At 42.9% G+C, this 27,934-nt stretch overlaps 1 long non-coding RNA gene across 1 annotated transcript in view; it reads right to left on the bottom strand.

Annotated features, from left to right (window-relative positions):
- LOC139358521 (uncharacterized) overlaps positions 1–27,934 on the bottom strand; it is a 188,096-nt gene that overhangs the window by 32,839 nt on the left and 127,323 nt on the right. Inside the window, exon 5 of the long non-coding RNA XR_011613612.1 lies at positions 13,982–14,087. This is a non-coding gene — a long non-coding RNA (uncharacterized lncRNA). The remainder of the gene's footprint in view (positions 1–13,981; positions 14,088–27,934) is intronic.

The following is a 27,934-nucleotide window of genomic DNA, read 5'->3' as shown; positions in this document are numbered from 1 at the left end:
AGATGGATCACCTGAGGTAAGGAGTTCAAGACAGCCTGGCCAACATGGTGAAACCCCATCTCTACTGAAAATACAAAAATTAGCAGGGTATGGTGGCTATATGCGCCTATAGTCCCAGCTACTGAAGAGGCTGAGGCACAAGAATCCATTGAACCCATTTGGCAGAGGTTACAGTGAGCCAAGATTGCAGCATTGCCCTCCAGCCTTGGAGGATAAATAAATAAATAAAGCTAAAACAAAAACCACTTGCATTGCCTATCTGTAAGAGGGAGATCGAGCCAGGAGTCAAGATCCAAGAGGTGATAGTTATCAAAGTACACCCCTCCTGGTTACCTACTATCACAATCGTTTTCTTCCTAGTACTTATCCATTGTAATTATACTGGCATATGAGTTATTTAGTTATGTATTATCAGTTTTCCCCATTGGGTTAGAAACTCCAGAAGGGCAGAGACCTTTTCTATATTCCACACTGTCTGATAAATAGGAGATCAATAAATAATTTGCTGAATGGGTCAATGAGTGAGTCAATTTATAATCAATAAATAATTTGCTGAATGGGTCAATGAGTGAGTCAATTTTACCTTAGTAAGCTAGACATGTTTCCATAAAGAGGTTCTAAACAAAAAAAAAGATTAAAAACACAAAATGTTAAACATATATATTTGTTGTCTTTAAGAATTAGCTCAATAAGAAATTGAATCATCTGCTTTTGTTGCAAGAATTTTAAAGAACAATCACATTCAGGCTTGCTGTGATACAGAGAAATTGCTGAGGCTGGATCCAAGGATAAGACTGGTGTGTGGTGTGTCCAGGTTTGTAGATACAGGCATATGCAGGTCACAGAAGGAACCATAACTTGTGGGCACCCTACAGTATTCCTGCAGAACTTTTGGAGCTCTGTGATTGAATGGCCAAGGGGAGCAAAGTCAAAGACTGTAGGAATTCCTGGCACAGAATTATGAATCCACTGGATACACTGTTACATGTGGGTATATGGGTGCATGTGAAGGAAAAAGACCATTGCAACAAAATGTTAAAATCACAAGGTTGAAAATAATCCCTTAGTGCTCTCTTATGACAGCTTTTGGAAGTAGAGAGAGCTGTTCCTGCTCACTTCAAAACTCCCTGTGTTGGCAAGCCTGGACCTTGATGGAGTGACTGCGCTGGTGCAGTGCCCGTATCTCCTCCTTGCAGCACGTGCACCCATCTCCCAGTTTCGAGAAATGTGGGCTACTGACAGCTCCAAGTGGATGCACTCCACACTAGAATTGCCCTAGACCATAAAGAACTGCCTTGCCCAGAGTTATGCCTCCTCCCAGGGGCTGGCTTACAGCTTTGACCAGTTAGTGTGGATATTCAAAACCCAGCTCCTCTTTGCTTTAGTTAGAGCAATTCTGAAGGGCCATCCAAGCTCCAGAGTTTCCCAAGCAAGACCACTTCATGGACACGCAATCTGAGGAACCTCACAAGATCCCACACTCAGAAGAACCCTGGGTTTGGTTCCATGCTCTACTGTCACCATCTTGAAATTTTTAACAATCCGATTTTTGAATGTGCATTTTGTAGGTAAAGTCCACTGGGACAATGGAGCATCCAGGTGAGCAGAAGAGATAGCACAACATGGGTGTTCTCCTTTCTTTGTTGTCCCATTCTCAATACCCCACAGCCACAGAACTCCAGTAGATCCACCGATGAGTGGGAGTTCAGCAAGACGTAAAGCCAATCACCAATCAGCATGTCATCTATAGCTGAGTAAGCATAATGCTGACAGCCTGTAGAAGCCACACTTTTCATCCAAAGCAGAACTTACTCCAAACACAGAAAGAAGGCAATGGCATTCTAAGAAACATGAGCAACAAGGGAACCCTACAATGTCCTCTCTTATTCATATTAGTTCACTGTATGAGCCCACCATGGTCAAATGATTACTTTTCCTTTCAGTTCTCTGTTAGTCACCAGTATGCCAAAGGTAAAGAATATTGGCAGAATATGCACATATCAATAAGTGAAATAAAATCATTTGAGTTAGACTTGTGCAGTGTTTTTACTTTTCTTGTTAGAATAAAAGCCTATGCATGCATGAGTAATAAAATACAAAATGTGTATTTTGGTGATTCTCCATACAAGTTAATGAAACACACTTGTGTTTAAAATTAGTAGTGCATAATATAAAGATGAATGGTAAAAATCCTTGCTAATAATTTAAATTTTTCTTTTTATTTCCTTAAAAAGACATTTAGAAGAAAATAAACACCATCATTGTCATGTGCGTCCATGTGAAGAGACCACCAAACAGGCTTTGTGTGAGCAATAAAGCTTTTTAATCACCTGGGTGCAGGCGGGCTGAGTCCGAAAAGAGAGTCAGCGAAGGGAGATGGGGTGGGGCCATTTTATAGGATTTGGGTAGGTAAAGGAAAATTACAGTCAAAGGGGTGTTGTTCTCTGGCAGGCAGGAGTGGGAGTCACAGGGTGCTCCGTGGGGGAAGTTTTTGAGCCAGGATGAGCCAGGAAAAGGAATTTCACAAGATAATGTCATCGCTTAAGGCAAGGACCGGCCATTTTCACTTCTTTTGTGGTGGAATGTCATCAGTTAAGGCGGGGCAGGGCATTTTCACTTCTTTTGTGATTCTTCAGTTACTTCAGGCCATCTGGGTGTATGCGTGCAAGTCACAGGGGATGCGATGGCTTGGCTTGGACTCAGAGGCCTGACAATCATGACAATTTGAGAGACCACAGATAGAAGAAAAAGGTATGTTTTAGTACCTCTAATGACACTTTTTTCCTGCATTTTGAACAAGGGACCCTACATTTTCATTTTGCACTTGGCCCCGCAAATCACACAAAGTCCTCACTTAATGTTGTTGATAGAGTCCTGGAAACTGCAGCTTTAAGCAAAATGACATATAACAAAAACAATTTTTCCATAGACTAATTGATATAAACTATAATGAAGTTCCTGTGGCAGATTTCTGATCACAAAATAAACACCAAACTTCTAAATAAAGGCAAAATATTTATAATATTAAACATTGAAATAAATGTGAACTATACATACGTTTAAGAAAGATTAATAAAACCAAGGAAGACAATTCTTTACCTGCTTATTTCCAGTTCAGGGTCATGGTGAAAGGACACAAAGATACAAAAATGCGTACCCTCCCTTCCTCCCCCCGATGTTGCTAAACTCTTTGTTCTGCTTTCTAATCTCTGCACGTACCAGAGGTTTCGTAAGTTCTGTAAGTACATGTTTTTCTTTCTGAGGCCAGGTCACAAGGAATGTTTAAGTAAGATAGCCAGGTCACAAGGTGTGTTTAAGCAAGATAGCCATAAACTGGTTGTGCAACCTGACGCAATATAATTAACTGCCTTTGTGTAAAACTGCTCTTCAGCCTCAAGGGTTGTACTGAAATACCAGAAATGGTGGGAACCAATCATAGTTTGCCAAATCGCTTTGTTCAAACTCCAGCCAATCATACCTCTAATTTGTATAATGATTCTATGCCTACTTTCCTTAGACTATATAACATTGTTCGGAGCTCAGTGGGGGAGCTCTCCTGCCTGTCTCGTTTCACGAGCAAGTGAGAGCTCCAGGTTCGAACCTGTAATAAAGATCCTTGCTGCTTAGCTTTGACTTTGGACTCTGGTGGTCTTCTTCGGGGAATAAACGATCTGGGCATAACAAATGGGGGCTTGTCCGGGATTTCCCCCAAGCCCACCAGACCCCCAAGTCAATGGATCTTAATCTGTAGGTAAGCCGGCTTTGTCACTGTCTCTGTCTTTGTCTCTGTCTGTCTCCCTGAAATTTCGCGAAATCCGTAATCTGTAATCTGTATTGGTCTGTTCTGTAAGTGGCACGGTCTTGGCGGACGCGCTAGAAGACAGCCACTCGGGACTGGTGGGAGACGTTCCCCAGTGCCCATCTGGGGGCCTCCATCCTTGGTTGCCCCATCTGACTCAGGTCGGAAGTCCGACACGCGCTCGCGAATGCTCATTGTTATCACTGTCTGTCCGTTATTGTTAAGTGTTAAGTGTAAGCCCAAAACGAAACATAAAATCTTTTCTTCCCCTTCCAGGACCGGACCTGTTGGATACACCCCTCTGCTTCACACTCATTTTCGTCCCCCCTTCTCTTTGTAGGAGCAGTCCAAAGATGGGCAACAACCAGAGCACGCCGCTCTCACTCCTTGTTACCAATTTTAAGGATGTGAAGGCTCGGGGGCATAACTTAAGCATAGAGCTAAAGAAAGGAAAGCTAGTTACTTTCTGCCGTTCGGAATGGCCCTCTTTCGGCGTAGGGTGGCCCTCCGAAGGAACTTTCTGTCTCTCTATTATTACTAAGGTAAAAACTAAGATTTTCCTGCCAGGGCAGTCAGGACATCCTGATCAAATTCCTTATATTCTAGTGTGGCAAAATCTTGTGGAAGACCCACTGCCCTGGATAACTCCATTCATCCTTGAGCCTTGCAAGGTCCTAGTAACGCGACCTACAAGACAAAGGACTCCCTCTGCTACCTCGGCCCCTGTGCTGCCAGACAGCCAGGACCCCCTAACGTTAGAACCCACATTTCCCCCACCATATCCGCACCTTATCCCGCAGGACCCAGTCCCCCAGGGTGGTGCTTCCGTAGAGGGAAACCGAGAAGCGGAAGCAGCCGAGAGCGAAAGTAACCTGGGGGGGCCAGCCAGCCGAACACGAGGCCGCGTACAGCGGGACCAAGCTTCCCGACTCCCTGACTCCACTGTAGCCCTGCCTCTCAGAGAAATAGGATCGCTCGATGATACCGGGCTCTCCCGTCTCATGTATTGGCCTTTTTCCACCAGTGATTTATACAATTGGAAGTCCCAAAATGCTCGGTTCTCAGATAATCCCAAAGATCTAACCTCGTTGTTAGACAGTGTCATGTTTACTCACCAGCCGACCTGGGATGACTGTCAACAGCTCCTCCGAATCCTGTTCACAACGGAGGAGCGGGAAAGAATCCAAGTTGAGGCCAGAAAGCTGGTTCCAGGAGATGACGGCCACCCAACTGCAAATCCTGACCTCATTAACGCGGCTTTTCCTTTGACCCGGCCCAGATGGGACTACAACATGGCAGAAGGTAGGGGACGACTGCTCATTTATCGCCAGACTCTAATGGCAGGTCTCCGGGCTGCAGCTCGCAAGCCCACCAATTTGGCTAAAGTATATTCTGTGTTACAAGGTAAGACAGAAAGCCCCGCTGTGTATTTAGAGAGATTAATGGAAGCCTTCAGACAGTTTACCCCTATGGACCCGGAAGCACCGGAAAATCAGGCAGCGGTAGTAATGTCCTTTGTAAACCAGGCAACACCAGACATTAAAAGAAAACTCCAGAAATTAGAAGGTTTAGAGGGAAAGCAGATTCAGGACCTCCTTCAGATGGCCCAGCGAGTTTATAATAATAGGGATACTCCAGAAGAAAAACAGTTCGAGGCAACCAAAGAAATGACCAAAGTCTTAGTAGCAGCTTTCCCCCAGGCAGGAAATGGCCAAAACAGAAAGCAGAAAAAGCAAGGCCCTAGGCAAGGATTAGAAAAAGATCAGTGTGCTTATTGCAAGGAATGTGGCCACTGGATTAAAGACTGCCCAAAGAAACGGAGACCAGCTAACCCTACCTCCGTACTCGTTACCCAGGACTCTGACTAGGGAGGACGGGGTTCGGACCCCCTCCCCGAACCCAGGGTAACTTTGCAAGTGGAGGGGTCCCCAGTTCGCTTTTTGGTCGATACTGGGGCGGAACGCTCAGTCCTAACCAAACCAATTGGAAAAATGTCTAAGAAAACATCCTGGGTGCACGGGGCCATAGGCATTAAAAAATACCCCTGGACAACCCAGAGGACTGTAGATTTAGGAACGGGAAAAGTCTCCCATTCCTTCCTAGTCATCCCAGAGAGCCCCTGCCCTCTACTAGGGAGGGACTTGCTGACAAAGATGGGGGCCCAAATCCACTTTGAGCCAGAAGGGCCCAAGATAACTGATTCCCAAAACAGGCCAATATCTATCCTGACTGTCACCTTAGAAGATGAGTACCAACTCCATCAAGAGCAAAAGCCCCCAATCAGGAAATTGACTCTTGGCTCCAGCGTTTCCCTGAAGCGTGGGCAGAAACTGGGGGCTTGGGGCTAGCTAAACATCGACCTGCCATATTTGTGGAAGTTAAGCCAGGGACGGACCCAGTTCGGGTTCGGCAATATCCTATGCCCCTGGAGGCAAGAGAAGGAATTACGCCCCATATCCGCCAACTCCTAGACCAGGAAGTCCTACGGGCTTGCCACTCATCCTGGAATACTCCACTGTTACCTGTTTGTAAACCCAACAGTACGGACTACAGGCCAGTACAGGATTTAAGAGAAGTTAATAAAAGGGTCATGGACATACATCCCACTGTGCCCAATCCATACACCCTTCTGAGTGCCTTACATCCCGAAAAACAGTGGTATACCATTCTTGATCTAAAAGACGCTTTCTTCAGCCTTCCTCTGGCTCCCAAAAGTCAAGAACTCTTTGCATTTCAATGGACGGATCCTGAGAGGGGCATCAACGGTCAGCTAACATGGACCAGACTGCCACAAGGGTTCAAGAACTCGCCAACCCTGTTCGATGAAGCCCTTCATGAAGATCTGGGTGAGTACCGGCAGCAACACCCTGAAATAACTCTTTTTCAATATGTTGATGATCTCTTAATAGCGGCCAGGTCCCCAGAAACTTGTGTTCAAGGGACTGAGGACCTCCTGAAGACTCTGGGGGAGCTAGGCTACCGAGCCTCAGCAACAAAGGCTCAGATCTGCAAGTCGGAGGTAACTTATCTGGGGTACCTATTAAAAGGGGGGCAACGCTGGCTAACCAAAGCCCGAAAGGAAACAGTCCTACACATCCCTAGACCCCAGTCAACACGGCAAGTGAGAGAATTCCTGGGGTCGGCAGGGTTCTGTAGGTTATGGATACCCGGATTTGCTGAGTTAGCCAAGCCCCTATACCAGGCAACAAAGGAACGGCAGCCCTTCAATTGGACGGAAGAGGCTGAGCTGGCCTTTCAGTAAATCAAAACTGCCTTGTTATCAGCCCCCGCGCTGGGGCTCCCTGATGTCTCCAAGCCCTTCCACTTATACGTGGATGAAAGTAAGGGTGTTGCAAAAGCCGTGTTAACACAGTACCTAGGCCCCTGGCAGAGGCCAGTTGCCTATTTGTCAAAAAAATTAGATTCAGTGGCTGCTGGCTGGCCACCCTGCCTCCGGATAATCGCGGCGACCGCCCTAATGGTCTGAGACGCTGATAAACTTATCATGGGGCAAGAGTTGCGCGTTATAACCCCGCATGCCATTGAAGGCATCCTCCGGCAGCCGCCGGACCGATGGATGAGTAACGCCCGGCTCACCCACTATCAAGGACTGCTGTTGAACCCCCTCAGAATAACTTTTCTGCCCCCAACCTCTTTAAACCCTGCTTCACTGCTGCCAAATCCAGACTTGGACGCCCTGTCCCATGAGTGCACTGAGATACTGGCTCAGGTGCATGGGGTGCGGGAGGACCTGCAAGATCGTCCGCTCCCCAACACAGAACTCATCTGGTTCACTGATGGCAGCAGCTACGTCCACCAAGGCCAGCGGTATGCAGGAGCAGCTGTAACATCAGAGACTGAGGTAATCTGGGCGGAACCCTTGCCTCCAGGGACATCGGCCCAAAGAGCCGAGTTGATAGCACTCACACAGGCCCTCACCCTAGGGGCAGAGAAAAAACTAACAGTATACACGGATAGCCGCTATGCTTTCGCTACTGCGCACATACATGGGACCATCTACAGAGAGAGGGGACTATTAACAGCTGAAGGCAAAGAAATAAAAAACAAGCAAGAGATCCTAGCTCTATTAACTGCTTTGTGGAAACCAAAGAAATTGGCTATTGTACATTGCCCTGGGCATCAGAAACCAACTACGCCAATTGCTCGAGGCAACTTCTTAGCCGACCAAACCGCAAAGAGCATAGCAAAAGCTCCCAGTCAGCTCCTCGCACTCCAGCTCCCTGATCCTGGCCCGCAAAATTTGCCATGTTTTCCCGACTATACTGAACAGGATCGCGAATGGATGGACACGCTTCCCCTAAAACAGGTTCAAAATGGGTGGTGTACTGATATAAATGACCAAACCATCCTACCAGAAAAATTAGGACGGCAGGTGTTGGAACACATCCACCGGACAACCCACCTGGGTGCCCGGCGAATGATAGACTTAGGCACGCCAAGTTCAGAATCAGACGCATAGCTGAACTGGCCAGCGATGTCACAACAAATTGCAAAGCCTGCCAACTGAACAACGCTTGCCCCCAAACCCAGACCGCCGCAGGAATCAGGTGTAGAGGAACTAGGCCTGGTATCTATTGGGAAATAGACTTTACTGAGATAAAGCCTGGAAAATATGGGTATCAGTACTTACTTGTCTTTGTAGATACTTTTTCAGGATGGACAGAAGCGTTCCCAACTAAGAGAGAAACTGCTCAGGTTGTAGCAAAGAAAATTTTGGAAGAAATCCTCCCCAGGTATGGCTTTCCGTCCAAATAGGGTCAGACAATGGACCAGCCTTCGTTGCTAAGGTAAGTCAGGATTTGGCTTCCATTCTTGGGGCAAATTGGAAATTACATTGTGCTTATAGGCCCCAAAGCTCAGGACAGGTAGAAAGGATGAATCGGACTCTAAAGGAGACCTTAACTAAATTGACCATGGAGACTGGCGCTAATTGGGTAGTACTTCTCCCCTACGCTCTGTTCCGGGCCCGAAATACCCCTTACAGACTGGGCCTCACACCATATGAAATCATGTATGGCAGACCCCCACCCCTGGTCCCCAGTCTAAAAGATGACTTACTCAAACCTGAAACTGAAAATGTCTCTGAGCTCTTGTTCTCCTTACAAGCCTTACAGAAAATTCACCAGGAAATTTGGCCCAGACTACAAGAACTGTACGAGGCAGGACCTCCGCCGACACCTCATCCGTTCCAGCCGGGAGACTGGGTCCTAGTCAAGCGCCACCGGCAAGAAACTCTTCAACCCAGGTGGAAAGGACCACTGCAAGTACTCCTGACTACTCCCACCGCTCTCAAGGTAGAGGGCATCGCTTCGTGGATCCACTACACACACGTCAAACCAGTGGACCCAGCATCCGACCTTCTCGGGCCGTCTGGAGCACCGGTTACATGGACTGTAGACAAAGCTAAGAACAATCCCTTAAAGCTAACCCTGCGCCGTCAGCCCCATAACCGTAACCATGTCTAGCTTACCTATGCTTTTATGCCTTATGCATCTGACTCTTCTCACTGCTGCGCCGTCTAATCCCTATGTCTGGAGGTTCTGGCTCTATGAGAACAAAACTCACCCCGGGGAAACCCCCCAAGCGGGTAAACTGCTAGCTAGCGCAGACTGCCCCCCCTCAGGGTGTAATACTATAGTTTACCTCAATTTCACTAGGTTCCAGATTGCCCAACCAGCAATACCCATGATCTGTTTTGAATATGATCAAACTGAATATAATTGTAAAAATTATTGGTGGCACCAGAGTGCAGATTGCCCATATAGCTACTGTAAGACGCACTCTGTCCGATGCTGGAGAGAACAACAAGGGTGGTATTTTTACAAAACTGAGTCTCCCGTCACTTACACTTGGATAATTAGAGACCCATGGGACTCTCGGTGGACAACCCCACAACATGGGGGAGTATATTACTCATCAACTAGTACCTGGCCCAGTAGCCATTTATATCTGTGGAGAAGTCTAGTCCAGATTCAACCCTTAATCCATACACAAATCCACAGGCAAGAAACCAAGCTATCACAAGACTTGCAGCCCTTCTCCTGGCTAACCCTACTACAGGAAGGGCTAGCATTCGCCAACCTCACCGGTTTAGGCGACCTGTCCTCTTGCTTTATGTGTGCAACCCAAGGAAGACCACCATTAACGGCTGTTCCTCTATCCTCCCCTCCCACAAACTATACAGGTTTTAACTCATCAATAGTCATGATACCCGATGTGGCCCTGTACCGTGACCCATACCAAGAGAAATACCCCTGTTGTTATTCGGCATTTAGCAACAGCCTCTGTAACCAATCGGCTACATACCCTAATAGTCCCATATATGCTCCCCCTGGTGTGTTCTTCTGGTGTAATATGACTCTGTTAAAAACTCTGTCCAAAAGCATCTCTGATGGACAGTTGTGTATCCCTGTTACCCTAGTTCCCCGACTGACACTCCTAACCCCGGCAGAGTTCATAGGCTGGGCAGGGACCGCCCCAACTAAAACTGCGCGACATAGACGAGCAGTTTTTCTACCACTAATTGCAGGAATATCCTTAACCACCTCTGTCGTCGCAGCGGGGTTAGCAGGAGGGGCCCTACAACACTCCATGATAGAAAACGACAAGCTGTTACAACAATTCTCTGTTGCTATGGAAGACTCCGCCTATTCCCTAGCCTCCCTTCAGCGGCAGCTCACCTCCCTAGCACAGGTCACCCTTCAAAACCGCAGAGCCTTAGACTTACTCACGGCTGAGAAAGGAGGTACCTGTATGTTCCTCAAAGAAGAATGCTGTTTCTATATAAATGAGTCAGGGTTAGTTGAGGAAAGGGTCCAACACCTATACAAACTAAGCTTAGAAATGAAAAAGCAACAATTCACTACAGCCGCTAACAATTGGTGGAGCTCTTCAATGTTTTCCCTTCTGGCACCCCTTTTAGGCCCCCTAATGTCTTTACTACTTCTATTCACTATAGGCCCCTGTGTGGTAAATAAAATTTTACAATTTGTCAGAGAAAGGTTTGATACCATCCAACTAATGGTCCTCCGTAGCCATCACCAGCCTCTCCTGCACCCAGAAAGTGAGGCTACATTATAAGACTCTGGAAATCCAAGATTGTACATCCAGTTACTTATGGGAGGGGGAAATGAAAGGACACAAAGATACAAAAATGCGTACCCTCCCTTCCTCCCCCCGATGTTGCTAAACTCTTTGTTCTGCTTTCTAATCTCTGCACGTACCAGAGGTTTCGTAAGTTCTGTAAGTACATGTTTTTCTTTCTGAGGCCAGGTCACAAGGAATGTTTAAGTAAGATAGCCAGGTCACAAGGTGTGTTTAAGCAAGATAGCCATAAACTGGTTGTGCAACCTGACGCAATATAATTAACTGCCTTTGTGTAAAACTGCTCTTCAGCCTCAAGGGTTGTACTGAAATACCAGAAATGGTGGGAACCAATCATAGTTTGCCAAATCGCTTTGTTCAAACTCCAGCCAATCATACCTCTAATTTGTATAATGATTCTATGCCTACTTTCCTTAGACTATATAACATTGTTCGGAGCTCAGTGGGGGAGCTCTCCTGCCCGTCTCGTTTCACGAGCAAGTGAGAGCTCCAGGTTCGAACCTGTAATAAAGATCCTTGCTGCTTAGCTTTGACTCTGGACTCTGGTGGTCTTCTTCGGGGAATAAACGGTCTGGGCATAACAATGGGTGGCCAGAGCCCATCCCAGCAGCTCATGGAGTGAGGCAGGAACCAGCCCTGAACAGGACAATCTCCCACGGCAGAGCACACTCACACCCACACTCACATTCACTCACACTGAGTCCATGTAGACACGCCAGTTAACCTAATGTACATGACTTTGGAATGAGAGAGCAAACTAGAGTACTCAAAGAAAACCCATGCAGATATGGGGACATTGTGCAAATCCACACAGATGGTGGCCCCAGGTGCAAATCAATTTTTTTCTCATCAATGTTATAAGGAAAGAACATTGAATGAACCGACATTATTCAGGACCTGCCATACACAGCCAGATCTGCCCCCCAGGAATTGGCTGAGGCCTCATTGCACCTTTGTTATGGATCAGTTTCTCCCTCTGCCCAGTCCAGGCCTTCCTTACTATTATTATTATTATTACCATTATTATTATTTTGCAGGTGTAGATCCTCAGAGCACTCTCCATGAAACCTTCTACTCACAATTCTTTGCCTCAGAGTCTCTTTCCCAGGAGTTCAAACTAAGACATTTCATCATAGTTCACATTTAAGAGGCTCCTTGTCCTCAGGAAAAACTGGTGGATGAGACTTGGTAGGCTGTTGCCAGACAGAGCAGAAACTGATCCCAGGCTGGAGAGCTACATCCTAGAGTTGCAGAAGGGCTCAGTATTAAGAGATGTGTCTTCATGCAAAACTCCCCTGGGTTCAGGAGCCCTTGGAACCACTTTAAACATTTTCATTCTTCCAAAATGCTAAAAATTGTGTTTCTTTTGTTTCTCAAATGGAGCTATTGTTTTTCAAATGGCATAGGCTCCAAATGCTGTCCCTCTAGAATTCTACTGGCTGTGACCACGTCAGCATCTCATCCTCCAGTGGACTGTCACTTAAGTGGAGCCCTGGTGGGGAGAATGAAAATTACTGGGCAAAAGTGGAGATCTTCCTGTCTCATGCTGGCAGAGCCAACACAGAGCTTCAGATTAAGCCAGGAGCTATTATTCACGTGAGTCATAGCACAAAACAAAGAATTCTTGCTAGAAAAGTAAAGAAAAATTCAAATGACTTCCAACCACTAAAGGAGGTTTGTAGTGAAGCACACAAAATCTTCAAATGTTAGAAAGAAATTTTTTGTTCACATTGAAAGACACAGATAGAATGAGAAACTTTATGGAAATGTGTGTCGCTCATCACCCCACAGCAGTCTGGAAATTTTTGAAAATCACTTTTCACAAATATTATTTTGTTTGCTAGTTTTTGTTTTTACTTCTTCCCTTTAACGTTTTGAAGAAAATAAATAAATGAAATTCTCCTCAAAGTCTTTCCCCACTGAAATGAAGCTTTGCTCGCTCTCCCTCAGTTCTCCCACTGCCAGACGGGTCACTGTTAAGAGCCTGCTATATTCCAGTTCATGTGCAAAGCCAGCCCTGGGACTACAGTGATGAAGAAAGCAGACACAGTCCTGCTGCTTATTTTAAAAGAAAAATCTAAATTGGGAGAGAATGTCCATGTAACTTCTTGCAATGTGTTGGTTGGTTGTGATGTTTTCAATAAAGCATATAAACTACAATAAGAAAATAACCTTAAGAAAAAGAAAAGCATAATTACAAAGCAGCTGTAGGCAAAACAGGATACTCTCTTGTTCAGAATTGTAGTAATGGTAAAAAATATTTGTAAGCTTCCTAAAATTGTTCTGAGTCTAAACCAGTATGTTTTAATTAGGGTTTTTTAGAGTTGTGTAAGAAATCTAGTGTTCATTTTCATTATAAAAGAAGCAAGTCATAATTTTTTGTACCTCTGAAATCCATACTTAATTGGTTTTTTAGTTGGCAATAAAACTAATAATTCACATGATGGTAGTATTATTTGGCACCTTCTTCCATTTAAAACAGGAATATAATCCTGTGCTGATAATTTTTAAAAGTCAATGTATAAAGTACATCAAATTATGAAAAATTACAAAAAGAAAAACCTTAGTATGTTAATATTTGTTCTCTCTTGGTAGGTATCTGGGTGATTTTATTTTCTCCTTTACCATTTTCTATATTCTTCAGTTTTTCTTCAATGAACACATGCTTTAATTTTAAGAGAAAAGATAAATTTAAAAACAACAAAGACAATTGTACATACACCATATGGTCATAGTTGTGTGCAAAGTTGTACACAGAAAGGAAAATTTATATTTTGGGCATAGGGCAAAAAAAGAAGGAGGACAATGAGTAAGTTTTTCTCTTCTAGTCTTCTTTTTCAAACTTCTTAAACATCAGTTAGGAATGCTTTAAGCTGCAAGTAAGAGAAAGCCCAAAGAACTGAGGCTTAAATCCTATGGACATTAAATTTTTAGTTAATGAGGAATAAAGGTAGGCAACTCTTTCAGCTCAATGACTCAATCAAGGACCCAGACTCTTTTACTTCCAGGCTGACACCCTCCATTTGTCAGCATGATCCTTATGCATCATGTTCTTACCTGACAGCTTCCCAAGCAGAAAATGAAGGGCTCTCCTTTCCTGCAGTTCTGTCTCCTTACATTCTCTTACATGCAATTAGCCAGAATTTGATGCATCATGGTTATGCTGGGAGAAATTTTGATGACAAAGTAGAGAAAGGCACCATGATTAGTTCAGACCAGTCTTATGCAATAGAACTTTGTATGATGAGAGAACTACTTCATATCTGCATGTTCCATATGGCATCCACCAGCCACATGTGTCTATTACTTAAGAAGTTGCTAGATGACTAAGCACTAAATTTCTAATTTTAATTTTATTGACCTTTCATTAATTGAAATGTAAATGGCTACATGTGGTTATCTATTGAACAGTAGGTTTAGATAAATCAAAATCCCATACATCTAGCCACTTTCCTCTCATATTGGAGTTATATTAGCAAAAAGATGTGGGAGGAGGAATAGCTGTTGGATAGAAAACCAATTGTGTCTGCCCTAACTTACCATCCGTTTATGTTGTCAATCTTATTTGTCAACTTTTATTTTAGCAAAAATATCAGGTAAGTCAAAGCTTTCAGTGGTGAAGGCTGGCTCTTCCGTCCCAACTTCCACTGAATATTGGGCAGCTTGTTAAATAGTGATTAGTGTGAAATACCTAATACATCTGCACCCAAGTATTCTCAATATAAGAAGGCGAATACAGGAAGATATTGGAGAGCTAATCCTGTATTGGAGGATTAGGGTATCACTTGACATTGTTTGTTTCAGCCCAAACCAAACATGTGTGAGGCTCTGGCCCTTTAACAGATGCTGGTTTCATCTGTCTCTCTTGCCTATGGGGATAGCCCATCCCTTCCATGGAGCCTCTGTGACCATTTCTAGTAGTGATGCTAATTGAGGATGAAGACTCCTTTTGGAAATCCTTGGGCCTAACTACTGGCTTTCATCATTAGCACCTAAAGCAGAATCCCTGCATTGGGTATCATGGTTTGATAATTTGAAATTATTTCTCCTGTCTAGAAAAATACCATGTGAGACATGTTGGGTTTCTAACAGCAGGCAAAAAGACACAGTTTTGGGTTCAAGATGTTAGGGGCTGGATGCTATGGCTTCCACCAGTAGTCCCAGTGCTTTGGAAGGCTAAGGCCTGGGAACCACTTAAGTCCAGGAGATCTAGACCAGTCTGGGCAACATAACGAAACCTCTGTTTCTACAAAAAAAAAAAAAAAAATTTACATTAGCCAGTCATGGTGGCATACACCTGTAGCCCCAACTACTTGGGAGGCTGAGGCAGAAGGATCACGTAAGCCAGGAGTTTGAGGCCACAGTGAGCCATGATGGTACCACTGCATTCCAGCATGGAGGACAGAATGAGACCCTGTCTCTAAACACACACACACACACACACACACACACGCATGCAGATATACACATATATATATGCGCATATATATATGTTTTTTAAAGAGATGTTATTGGGGATCAAACCTTGTGAAAGGAAGGAAGAGAAAGCAGGATTGGCAGAGGAAACTGTTGAATGGTTACACAGGTGTGATAAAGCTTGGCCATCATGACAGGGACCTCTAGAGTGAGTATTGCACAAGTCATCAAGCATCAGGGGGACCTGCAAGACTTTTATTCTCCATTTCACTCAGCCACCAGATGCACGTTACCCTGGGAAGGGTGATGTCTGCAGCTGAGACACACTCCAGAGGCACCTGAGAGCCACATCCCTGCATCTGGGCCGCAAGTCCTTCCTTGAAGACAAATCTGGCCTTTGTATCTCCATGTCTGTAACACATGGCTAGAATGACTTCTTGTCGGTGTCTTAACAGAGATTAGAAGCACAAAACAGCAATTTTCTGAATAGTTAATGAGGCCGCATTTGTGGATGGGATTCAGTGCATTCAACCATGTTGTGCGCTGGTCTAAGGAGGTATGGAGTCTTACTGTGTTAGCACCCTAGAGGTTAGTCCAGTCTGAAGCTGGGAGGTTTACTTATTTTTGCTTTTCATTTTTTTTTTGTTTTTTTCTTATGTGTTTTTTTCTAAGTATTTTGGCTGCATTCATGTGACAAGTTGTAACTCTGCATCACTGAATGAACAAAATAGCATATTGCATTAACTGCTTTCCTCCATTCCACTTTCAGAAATTCTTTAAAGAAATTTGACTCAATTTTTTGAATGCCTTTTCTTTTCATTGTTCTTTTTCTTTAGTTGCTTTTATATACACATACCACATACTCTTAGCTGAGTTGACTGTCTATTTCAGAAGATGTATCAATTATAGCAAGTATGCGGTGATTTGTCAAATGTACAGTAAAATAGCAATTTTTTGAGATTTTGTTGTAAGAAAAACTTATCAGTATCTATGCTCTTATGAGGAAGCATTCGATCAGTAAGATACTTGAGAACTGCTTAGCAAGAAGACATGGAGCCCTGATTGCTCAATTGATTCTGCTGTGAAAAGCACCTTTGTGTGCTATTGCATTTCACTCCTGCAACAGTACATGAGGTGTGAAGACCAGAAAAGAGCATCCTCATTTCACAAATCAGATGTCTCTCTCAGGGCTATTGAGTGGCTTCCCAAAGACCACCCTACCTAAAAATGACACAGCAGTCCCTCGACTCAAGTGCTGATAATGCAAAGACTGCAGACATACATCTGTATGGCACATTTATCCATAGTAAATCCTGTGCCAGTGGCTATATTTCACAGGCACTATTGTCACGAAGAAAGAAACAGAGGTGGTGCATGAGGAAAACTAGGGAAGCACTCTTTCCTGAGTGCTCCATGCAGAATGTGCTGGGTCCTCTATGCATGCCACCTAACTGACTCTTCACCAAGACCAAGTGAACAAAATTGCTACACTCATTTTACAAATGGAGAAATCCAAGCTTAGAAAATGTGACTCTCTTCCTAATAGCAGTAAGCTCTCAAATGTGGTGGAACTAGAAATTCAAACTCCTGGCATTCTCCTGGTTTGTCCTCCCTCTCCTGTTCCCTCTCTCCCTCTCCTTATCCTCCTCCCCTTTCCTCCCTCCCTGCTACTTCCTTTCTCCTTGAAGAGTTAAATCTACTGTCTCAAAGAGTTCTTAGTACTTTGCAGTTTTTTCTTAGTATTAGCAGATTCTCCTGCCTCAGGCTCCCAAGTGGCTGGGACTACAGGCACGTACCACCACACCTGGCTAGTTTTGTGTTTTTAGTGAAGACAGGGTTTCACCATGTTGGTCAGGCTGGTCTCAAACTCCTGACCTCAAGTGATCCCCCAACTTCGGCCTCCCTGGGTGCTGGGATTACAAGTGTGAGCCACCGCACCTGGCAGATTTTCATTCTTTTTATGTAGCAGAAAGTATAAAGCCACACATGGTTTATTTGAAATATTTCAAAAATTTAAAAAATGCAGAAGCAGGAAAATAAATTCTAAGTTCAAGTGAGGGATGATGGTAGTTTGAACCAAAGGGTTGCATGTAGTAAGAAATTGTGATTTAAGATATATTTTGAAGTTGGAAGTAGCAGGATATTCCGATGGAGTTTGACTTTGGTTTTGGGCCCACTGAGTTTGAGATGCCTTTGAAAAGTGAAGGAAGTAGAGAGAGAATACAAGAAAAACTGGCCAGGCACTGTGGCTCACGCCTGTAGTCTCAGCACTTCGGGAGGCCAAGGCAGGCGAGTCACTTGAGAACAGCTTGGGCAACATGGTGAGGCCCCATCTCTACAAAGAATACAGAAATTGGCTGGCTATTGTGGTGCACACCTGTAGTCCCATCTACTCAGGGGGCTGAGATGGAAGGCTCAATTGAGGCTATGAGTTCAAGGCTGCAGTGAGTTGTGACTGTGCCACTGCACTCCAGCCTGGGTGACAGAAAAGACCTTGTCTCGAAAAAGAATCTGAAAACAATGGAACCATGCCTTCATAATTCTAGAAAGGAAGTTATTTTCAACTGATAAATCCATATTCAGTCAAATAATCAAGGGTGAAGGTAAAATAATGCATTTTTAGACAAGCAAAGACTCAGGGTTTACTTCCGTGTACCCTTTCTTGGGAAGCTATTGGAGAAGAAAAGCAACTTTCCAAATGGGTTTCCATTGTAACTAAAAGTCATTTAGAGTTTTGCCCTGAACTTTTGGACTAATTCAGACCGTTTTGCCCTTTAAGGACCTCAGGTTTAAAATCTGCTCCTTAATTCCTGGGATGTAGTTAGATCATCTGCAGAAGATTTAAGACTGAAGACGGTATGGCAAGAATCCCACTGTATCTTTCACATCTGACACTGTTCACCTTCACATCTACTCCACCTACCATGTGAAAACTTGTTGATTTTCATGCAAAAGTAGGTGTTATAGATCAAGAAGCCTTTATTGCAGTCATTTTAAGTAGATCATAGATTCATGTTTTGTTAACTTCAGGGTCTGTCTGGAGTTTCTCCATGTTAGTTAAGTCATTAGAAAGACTTAATTACTTTGCTCCAAACACAAGAAAAGAAGAGACGTCAGCCTTTGGCCTCTCGTAATTTTTATTTTATTATATTTTATGTATTTGTTTTGAGCGTCTAGCTCTGTCACCAAGGCTGGAGTGCAGAGATGTGATCACTGCTCACTGCAGCCTCAACCTTCCAGGCTCAAGCAATCCTCACACCTCAGCCTCCCAAATTGCTGGGCCTACAAGCACATACCACCGTGCCTGGCTAACTTTTTTTTTGTAGAGGTGGGGCCTCGCCATGTTGCCCAGGCTGGCCTCTAACTCCTTGACTCAAGCAACCCACCGCCTCAGCCTCCAAAGTGCTAGGATTACAGGCATGAGCCACTGTGTCTGGCCAATTTGTATTTTATAAAGAAAGTATTAATAGTAACAGAAAGGGAAAAATATTTAAGTACCTACTATGTCCTAGGAACCATGCTAAACACCTTTAATAACTCTCTTAATCCTCATAATAACCTTATGTAATGAATGCAGTTGATGGCATGTTGCCAATTAGGAACAAAAGCACAAGCTTTGGGAAGCCCAGGCTATGATGGAGGCCAGAAGTATGGACTCTTCAGCCGGACTGGATTCATTCTCATCTCCCATCCACTAGCTATAAGACCATAGACACATTACTTAGCCTGACCTCCTAACCTCAGGTTTTTCAACTGTAAAACGGGAATAATATTTGCCTTATAGAGTTATTGTGAGGAGCCAGAATTTGAACCCATGTCAGCCTGACTTTATGTAAAATTTTGCTGCCATATTTTATGTATACATATATATTTACAAAGAGAGAGGGTGTGTATGTGTGTGTATACACATGTAGAGAGAAAGAGAATAGTACACAACATATTAAACGTAGAGTTTGATATCCTCATGACTTTGAGATAGACAAAGTTTTCTTAACAGGACACAAAGAACAGTAAGTGTTAAGGAAAAACTGTACAAACTGTACTACATTAAAATTAAGGATTTCTGTTTATTGAAAAGCATTATGAGAATTAAAAGCAAGCTACAAAGTGGGAGTGGATATTGCAGTACATATATATGACAAATGACTTGCCAGAATATATTAAAATGCCCACAAATCAATAAGGACACACAACCCATTAGGAAGATAGACAAGAGATTCAAACTGGTACATCACAAAAGAGGACACCCAAATGGCCAATGAGCACATGAAAACATTGTCAACCTCAGTACACCACAGGGAAATGCAAATTAGAACCACAATGTGAACACGCTAGACATGGCTCAAATGACTGAATCTGGAATGACTGGAATGACTAAAATGACTAAATGAAATGAATGACTAAAATGGAAAATATAGGCCATGCTAAGGGTTGACAAGCATGTGGAACAACTGGAATATCTTATATCTTTTAAGATCTCCACACAGAGCCAAATTTGAAAAATAACGGTGCATATATGGCCCCTCAAAAAGAATTACAACGGCTACTGTTGATCATCCATTGGATAGAAACAAATTCATATTGAAAATGGGAATACAGTATTTATCAAGGGTCAGAAAATAAACATACACTCAGCCCAGGCATGCAAAAATCTGTTAATTCCTGGAGAATAAGAATAATGACTCTCACCACTTTCCTGTACCAGAGGAGCCATAAGCTAAGCCAGCCAGCTGCTTGCTTCTGCTTCAACTTCGACCCTCTTGACAATGCACAGAAATGACCAAGTTGGTATTTCATCAGAGTATAAAATGAGGAGAGAAATTATGAATGCAGTATAGTAGTTGTAAAGTAGACATTTCTGTTTGACCTTCAGTGTGTAGATAATTACCTAAGAGAGGTGACCTCAGGATCCCAATTGGAGGTGGCTTCAACTTAGAGACCATCTTGTTGGCTGATCTACTTTTAAGTTCTCAAGTCCACATAAGAGACTGGATCCAGCATAATAAGGTGCTTTTTAGATCTGAAAAAACTCAGCTGCTCTTAGTGGTATTCCAGATGGATCTCTGTTAGACTGAATTTTGTTTCCTCTGCTTAAGGTGTTTTATTATTCTGTACAGTTTAGATCTTCTGTGAAACAATATTAGATTAGACACACAGGAGATTGAGGGGAAAATATTCTGTGCAAGATTAAGGAGACGGGGGACAGGGGAAGGTAGAGAGAGCCTTCAAACAGCAAGGCAGTTGGAAGCCTAAGAACAGCAAATGGGAAGGAGGAAGAGTTGGGTTTGAAGAGCTTTAGATTGTAGTTCTGAGAAAGTCTCAGCCAATGCAGCAAGGAGTCCCCAAGCAAAGGTTGGCCAGTACATGAATATTGACAGGAACATGCAGGTTCTAGCAGCCCTGCTGTGCTCTGTCTTTGGCTAGGAGCAGCCTGGGAAAAGGGTGGCCTCAGTGTTTAAGACAATGGATCTAGAGGTTTGGCAACTGGGGCTGTTCGTCAACTGCACTCCCTGAAGCAGATTCCCTGGAAGAGCTCTGTAGTTGCAGAATACTAAGAACTCTTCCAGATAATAGATTTAACTCTTCCAAGGAGAAAAGAAATATCAGAAGGAGAGGAAAAGGGAGTAGGAGGGGAGAGAGAACAGGAGAGGGAGGACAAGCAAGGAGAATGCCAGGACCTTGAAGTCATACACCTAGGAGTTGAATTTGTGGTTCCACCACTTTGGGAAATATGTTCTGTCTCTCAATGGGAGCTGAATCCTGTACAATCTGCATTCCATATCCATGGGTTGTGCATTTGCAGGTTCAACCAACCAGGGATCAAAAATATGCAGGAAAAAAACAACAATACAACAATAAAAATAGTACAAATTTTAAAACCATGCAATAATGCAGTATAGCAACTATTTACATAGCATTTACATTGTACTAGCTAACTTTACATTGTATAAGTCATCTTGAGATGATTTAAAGTATACTGGAGGATGTACCTAGGTTATATGCAAATACTACGGCATTTTACATCAGAGACTTAAGCTTCTGCTAATTTTGATACTGCAATTTTGATCCCTGGCTGATTATGCTATTAACAATATTAGTAACTAGTATTTTGAGCACTTATCATATGCCAGGGGCTCTTCTCAGTATTCTGCATATCGAAGACTCATAAAATGGGAATGGAAGGGAAGGAGTTAACAATTTTGATGGCTAACATTATATGAAGAAAAGTTCAACATCATTGATCATTAGAGAAATGCAAATCAAAACCATAATGAGATACTATCTTACACCAGTCAGAATGCTCATTAAAAAATAAAAAAATAAGAAATGCTGGTGAGGTTGCAGAGAAAAGGGAACACTTATACACTGTTAGTGGGAGTGTAAATAGTTTAACCATTGTGGGAGACAGTGTGGCAATTCCTCAAGACCCAAAAACAGAAATACCATTGGACCCAGCAACTCCATTACTGGGTACATCCACAAAGGAATATAAATCATTCTACTATCAAGATACATGCATGTGTATGTTCATGCAGCATGATTCACAATACCAAAGACATGGAATCAACCCAAATGCCCATCAATGACAGATTAAATAAAGAAACTGGTACATATACACCATGGAATACTATGCAACCATAAAAAAGAGCAAGATTATGTCCTTTGTAGGAACATGATGGAGCTGGAGGCCATTATCCTTAGCAAACTAATACAGCAACAGAAAACCAAATACCACATGTTCTCACTTATAAGTGGGAGCTAAATGATGAGAACACATGGACACACTGAGGGGAACTGGGCCTATCAGAGGGTGGGGTTGGGAGGATTAAGAGGATCGGGAATAATAACTAATGGGTACTAGACTTAATACGTGGGTGATGAAATAATCTGTACAACAAACTCCTGTGACACAAATTTACCTATGTAACAAACCTGCACACGTACCCCTAAACTTAAAATAAAATTTAAATAAAAAATAATTAATTAATTTAAAAAATTTGATGACTTAATATGTGCCAGACACTATGCTAGGTACTTTGTCTCTGCCCTCTTGTTGTGGGGGCCAGGAACCACTGGTTGAAGCATTAGCCTTGCCATTAATTTACTGTTTCATCCTGGACATGTCACTAGATTTCTATCTATCAAAGAAAAAATCTCACAGATTCTCTTGGCACCTTCTTCAGTACCTTTGCAATTTGTAATTGCATCTTATTTGTTTATGATGCCTGTCTCCCTCATGGTAAACTTAATGATGGTGGAAATTTTTGTCTGTTTTATTTATCATTACATCACAAGGGCTTGCATAGTGCCTATCCATAGATTAAAAACAAATGTGAATTAAATCAGTGAATAAACCTTTCATAGCCTACACCCTTTCAGTCACTCAGAGACTCTGATTCTCATCAACAAAGAAATAAAATATCTAGTTTTTTACATTATGAACATATATGTTTATAAGCACTTAATTATTTCTTTCATGGTAAAGTTAAGAAAATGAAATTATAGTATTATCATTTTTCAAGTAAACTTTGTTGTAAAATCTCAATAATTTTAAATATTCTGATTTCAGCTTTTGCTCTTACCACCCCCTGCCCTCCTACCCACCCACCCATGGTAACATATACAGTCTGCTGAGAAACACTAAATCAGATGACATGACCCCTGAGTCTGGTGACCACAAATCTCAGTATTTTTGGAGCAAGATCAATTCCCAATATTCTCTATAATTTCTTTTTCTGTGCTGACAGATTCACAAATCATAAACAAAACATTTTTTGACAGACTGGTTCCCAACTTTTGATTCTGAAAATATGGTCACCAGATCCTGAAAACTTCTGGAAGATTTTCCTAGGCATTGTTTAGAGGAACTTTGGGTTTGTGGTGAACAGTTTGCCTGACAATAAATCTAAGTGTCACGATATCCATTTCCACGTGTCAACGGTCCATTCTCCTTAAGCCTTAACGATGTCTGTGCCTCCTTCCTGACCCTTTCCACCTCCCCACCCACTTGCCCTCTTGGCTTGCCATGCACGCATCCTGAGCCCTGATTGGAGGAGAAGATCTCCCCCATTGCTCCTCCATGCCAGTGGTAATCCAAAGAGTGTTGTGTGACTGCACGTGATCTGTGACCCTTTCCACAGAACTTACAGCAGAAAGGTTTTTGCTAGATTGTAAAAGACTGGCTTAGTTGACATCTCCCCAGAAGCAAATTATGAAACAAGAGATTTTCCTGGGGAGATGATCCCACACAGTACTGGGTGGAAGAGAAGATTAGGAAAGTGAGACAGGGAAGGGATAGAAGTCAATAGACAGAGATGGTAAATGAGCAGGTTTCCTCTGTAAGTAACTGGGGCTCAGTCCCATTAGAGGCCCTCTGGGAGAGGGTACAGAGCATGCTTCTGAGTTGTACCAATGGGAGGCCAGGAAGCAGGAGCTCTTATCCACCAATTCCCAAGCGAGATTGATTGAGGGTCACTCCTGGGGGCTTTCACCTTCCCCACAAATGCCAGCCTGTGCCCCACCTTGTACAAGAAAGCATGTTCAAGAAAGCCCCCTGATAATGAATGAGCCACAGTGCTTCCAGTACTAGCCCACAGAGTATATGAACAGGGCACCAACAGCATCTTCCACAAAGACCAAAGACATCTAAGAACTGGGTCTGATGAGCTTCTGCCTAGACTAATTCCATCTGAAAAGCTATGTGTTGGAGTTGATCCACTGACATCATCACTAATTCACCCCTTAGACCACCCTAGCTTTTTCTCACAGTCCCTTTTTTTCTGCTGTAGAAAGTCCCTATGTTTGGTTCATCAGCAGAGCCATATGTTAATAAGCAAGTACTTGGGAAACAGCGCATGAGCAAAGAGTGGATTTCCATTGCAACTGGATCGTGTTTTGCTTCTGAGGTGGAGCCTGCCTAAGATGTCTCCACAACTGTGTCTCATGTGCTAGACAGTCACTTCTCAACATTTATTGGATGTGACAATGTACTGGGTGTGGTCCTAACCCAGGGGACTTCGAATCTAAATAAACCTCTAACTTTCTTTGATGTATGGTATTTTCCTTTCCTTTCATTCAGTGGTTCTTTGCAGCAGGTGCTGACATTTTTATTATTCACACATACGTCTCCAGGATACCATCTCACCACAACACTTCAAATTTATGCAGGAACTTTCTTCGAAGGAGGCCAACGCTCTTCTAAATAAACCATCTCTATCAACACAAGATTTTAAACTCAAGGAAATCCTCAGGTGAAGGAAAAGGAGGGAAAACATGTTTTCCTCATCCTGTATCTAGAAAAAGAAAGAAACACAGTGGGTCATGGCTTTCATGCAAGCTTATGGCTGCCTGAGCGCAGGAAGCCTCAGTTCCACACCTGTAAGATAAACCTGTAAGTAACAAAAAGGCCAACTGTATACGTCTGCAAGGGGAGTAAATGAGATAACTCGTGTGCTAGTATAGGTCAGGATAGCAAATGTGAGCCACAATTGTTGTGTTATGGAGATGCAAAAGCTTTACTTACAGCTGCCCCATAACATGCAACTCACCATAACATCATCTGGGAAAAGTGGGAAAAACTTGAATTCAAGGGCTGACCCCAATGCCAACCGTATTGGCAACCACAGAATTTCCCTGGGCCTCATGTTTTCCACAGGGATAACTATCCTTAACTGGGGAGGATAATGTTTTTCCAGTATCACCTTTCTCAGGATGCTGTTGTGAGGCTTGAAGAAGACAATAGCTTTTTTGGTGGGTGCAGTTACGGTTTTCAATCCCTCATTTTCTCTATCATGCGACTTAGTGGCACAAATATGATCCCCCTTCCATGGATGATGAGATTGGTCACATGACTTGATTTGGCCAATGAGATACTGGCAGAAGTGATATAAACTGAGGCCTTAAATGTGCTGCAGGGTTGGCTAGGCCTCTAGTGCTCCAGAGAGCCACTGTATTAAGTTACCACAGTTTATCCAAATGGAGAGAAGTCATCAGCTGTTATCACCGTATACCATGCCATCTGGAGCAAATTAGCATTAATAATAAGGTTATAAAAACAGTAATCATTCACATTTCTTACTATGTGCCTAGGCACTGCCCTCAACATTTTACAAGATTTAACTCATGTAATTAACTCTCAATAACTCTATGAGCCAGCACTATTATCCACTATTATTATTATCACAATTTTACTTATGCAGAAACGAAGGACTATGGAGGACAAATGATTTGCCCAAAGTGCTCCAAAAGATTGAACTTGCAGTTCCAATCATGTAATCTTAATCTAGGGCCCAGTCCGTTCACCATTACGTACTACCTAGAACACAGGAGCTGTGAGCAGTGAAAAACATAAACTCTCCAGAGCGCAAACTCATCTAGGTGCTGCGCACTACCATGATGGATAGCTCTGGCTATAGGGTGAGACCAGCTCAGAGTTCGAATCCACTTTTCACTAGCTATAAGCAGATGTGCCTTAAAACTTCTCTAGGCCTCAATTTTCTCACCTGTAAAATGGGCTCATATGAGTCATTCAGTGCTAAAGCTATTAGAAAGGTTAAGCGGGCATAGAATGAGGTTAGTTCCTGTCTTGTTTTCCGCATCCAGGCTTAAGGCAGGTGCCTCACAGAGAATCACTGCCCTGAGGATCTCTTTTGAAGAGTGCAGGAGCTAAGACAGGTAGCAGAAGCCCTGATGACAATCTTTGCCCACCTCTGTGCTTGGTCCTCAAGCAGTTCCAACAAGGACAGAGCAATCCTTTGTTCGTTGCCATAAAAACTGCTCCTACTTCAAATGGGAACTTACGAAGCTGGGGTGTTGGGTTTTGGTTGATGCTTTTAGATCAGCATCCAAAGGTTTGGGCTTCTGACGTCATTCGTCTCTCACCCATGAGTTTAGAAAAATTGAGGATGCCAAGTAGGGGGAGCGACATAGTGCCAATGGTACATCATTGTGGCTGCCAGCAGCAGAATGGGTGGCCTCAACTCTGAGGCCAACTACTGCCCCACGACTCTGAGGCCTGTTTGGCTTTCCGAAAAGCAAAAATATCATTCATTTTTATGCCAACTTCCAAAGTGGCACATCTATTCTTTCGCAGTGTTCCAGACATTTCCTTATCTTTGCAGGAGAGAAACATCTCCATACATCCATCTAGCACAGTGTTTATTATAAGAAAGAGTTGGTTCCAGAACTCAGGGCACTTAACATCTTTAAACATAGATTTCAGAGTCTCTAATCTGATGGAAGCCACATTCTCTCTGAATGGGGTGTATCTGAGTATCTCCTAGGTGAGTTAGGAGGCTGAGGAGTCTCTTTATAACGCACAAAAGGAATATGCAATGTTGTGTTTTGATTTTAAGCGGCTTGTAAATGAAGCCATAACTGCAGGGCCAACCTTGAAATATGGTGCCTCACCCTGCTGCACTTCCTGAGGTCACTAACTAGGGCTGGCATATGAAAGCAGGACAGAGCCTATAAATTAGTATTAACTCTTTGATTTTACTGTGAGTTTCTAAGACCACGAAGTGAAATTGCTGGGCTCAAAACCTAGAAACCGCCTTGGCTTGCTTGCAGTTTTAACCCTTCATCCTCAGTTCATCAAGAAGCCTATAAAAAAAAAAATCATGAACACACTTCAGCCACTGCCTTTCACTCCCCTAATGAACACAGAAATGTCCATGGAAAAGTATGATTTACAGGAATTGCAGTAACCGCCATTTCATCTTTGCTGTAATAAGGTCTCACGGTTGACAACTTTATAAAACACAATTGGTGTACCAGCAAAGCAAACCACTTCTGAGGGTTGCCTCAAGATTGTCCAGTCCCTCCAATGAGCTTTTATTTGCAAGAATAACCCATAGAAGGCCAAGAGATATGCATAACATAATATAGCTCCTGGTTCTTAATATGCCATTTTTTAGAATCAGTGGAGCAAGTTTTATTGAGTGGGGTCTGATGACCCACACATTTTTTAAATGAGGAGATCTTTTTTAAAAAATGAAAAAGAAAGAAAAAAACACACAAACTAACTTCAGATGGTGAGTTTGACCTTTACTGATCTGAAACTAAAAAAAAAAAAAAACGCTTAATTTTTTTCATCTAAAGTTTAATAAAAATCATGTTTCCATTTTTCTGTGACTGTTTCTCAGTAAACTCTCAATGTGTGTTTCTCAATTTTGAAAGAAGTCACCACTCAGGCTATAAACCAATGATTATCTTTGCTATAAAAAATATTAAGCATCCTGAACTTTCTTTATATTATGATGGAACTTGCAATATGCTATGCAATTTCATAGTAGAATCACTCTTTCAACAAACAGAACCCACCAATTTAAGGACCAAAAAATCCCTGGTTCTATAATCCTAAGTTCTATAACCCTCACTTTGGTTTTCATTTTTGGGACCAAAAGGACAAAAATATGGGAAAAATTGTTTCATCAGTAGCTGTTACGAATAGAAATTATATAAAATCTGCACTGATATGTAATATAAGATCGTGTAGGAGCCCGATTAGTGAACAACAATAAATCTCACTTTGATCACTGAAATGACCTCAATAATCCTTAGAACAACAAGTTTAAAAAGCTTCCCCTTTCTCCC

The sequence above is a fragment of the Macaca nemestrina genome, chromosome 15 (genome assembly GCF_043159975.1).
Source record: "Macaca nemestrina isolate mMacNem1 chromosome 15, mMacNem.hap1, whole genome shotgun sequence".
In the NCBI taxonomy this organism is placed as follows: domain Eukaryota; kingdom Metazoa; phylum Chordata; class Mammalia; order Primates; family Cercopithecidae; genus Macaca; species Macaca nemestrina.
This window is presented reverse-complemented; position numbering and strand designations above follow the sequence as displayed.